The sequence below is a fragment of the Empidonax traillii genome, unplaced genomic scaffold (genome assembly GCF_003031625.1).
Source record: "Empidonax traillii isolate 1590-97213 ecotype Southwest subspecies unplaced genomic scaffold, ASM303162v1 scaffold4362:size17841, whole genome shotgun sequence".
NCBI lineage: Eukaryota > Metazoa > Chordata > Aves > Passeriformes > Tyrannidae > Empidonax > Empidonax traillii.
Genome location: NW_020959555.1, coordinates 11,699 through 13,298, shown reverse-complemented (window position 1 = coordinate 13,298; position 1,600 = coordinate 11,699).

The window sequence follows — 1,600 nt, the reverse complement described above, 5'->3', positions numbered from 1 at the left end:
TCACTTGTAAATGAAGACAGAATCTGAGCAGCCTAAAGGAGAAAGGCTCATCTGTGAAAAGAAATCTGGAACCAGCACACTTAACATCAGCTGGATCATCATCTTCACTCCTCCCTTCCACCCTGAACTCCAGGAAGCAGGCAACACAACTCTCAGACTTCTCCATGGCAGGAGGGTGTGCACCTCTGACGACAGATGTCGGTCAACCACTTGGAAACCATTGCTTAAAATGCTTTCAGAAACAGGGAAAACGATTTAAAACCTGACCCATTGTGTGGCTGTGCACACAAGAACCTAGTCTTCCTGGCATCCACAGCAAGGGAAAAATGGTGGGAAAAAAACAAGGACAATAATTTCTATGAGGGTTTATCAGCACGTACAGTTAAGACACAGGAAAGATGATCAATTTGAAACAAACCAGAGCCCAAAACAACAGGGAGGTAGTGAACTGAAGGGCTGTTGCTTTAGGAAGACCTGGCAGATCCAGGTTTGGGAAGACAGGCTTAAACTACCTAAACCCGAAGAGAACAAACACAGGGCAAGCTCCTCCCATCCACTGGAGATGGAGGAGGAGAGAAATAATAAAGAGCTCCACATTCTTCCAGTGACCAAAGAGGCTTTTAAGCCTTTGGCTTGCAGTGTGTCAATGAAGGTCGATGTGATAATCCCAGAAGCACTCACCTGTCTATATAGTCAACAATATTGGGGTGCCTCATGCTCTTCAAGACTGACACCTCAGTTACAAGTCGTTCCATTGTGTTCTTTCTGTCTCGGAGAAAAATCTTCTTTATGGCCACCTAAAAGGAGATTGAAAGCCACAGGCTTGAGAAGTCTGTTGCCTGGGACCACAGCACACATGGAGCAGGGGGTTGTGGAATGCTGGAGCCCAGGTGGGCCAAACTGCCTGGGATTAGACACCAGAGCTTCTGAACTGACAGCACAAGAGACAATTCCTCCACTCGCTCTTGGCTGCCAGTTACAGGACACATGGCTATGGACACTTTGCCTTGTAAACTCTGGAAAAATGGTCTGCCAACAATCAATCCATAATGGGGGAATTCCCATCCTAAAAGGTCATAAAAGTTACACAAAGAAATACAATCCCTGAACTTTCTAACATCTTGAAGTTGGATTCTGCTACTCTAAAGAAGGTTTCTTCACCTAGTTCATATTGGTAATTATTTTCTGGGTTTGAAAAGGAATAACCCATTCCTGGGTATTTTATGGATGAGCCCAGGGTTATAAGCAGCACTCAGGCCCCTTCCCTGTATTCTTTTGGGCACTTAAGACCGACAGGGTCTAGTCCAAAGCATGTCTTGCAGGCTGACACTTGTGTGCCCTTCAGAGGAACAGTGTCTGCAGCAAAGATCTCCTGGCCACCCAAAGCTGCAGCCACAGCTGCCACCGGAGGGGGGAAAGCACAGAGAGCTGCAGAATCTGCCGTGGGAGCTGGCCCTTACCTGTCCTCCTGTGGCAATGTCAACTCCTTGAAAAACCACTCCAAAAAGCCTAGAAACAGAGCAGTGGAGAAAGGAGAAGAGGTTTAGGCCCTGGGAGTGAAAGCCAGCCCAGAGAGCAGATCTCTGTTGCCCACAATGTT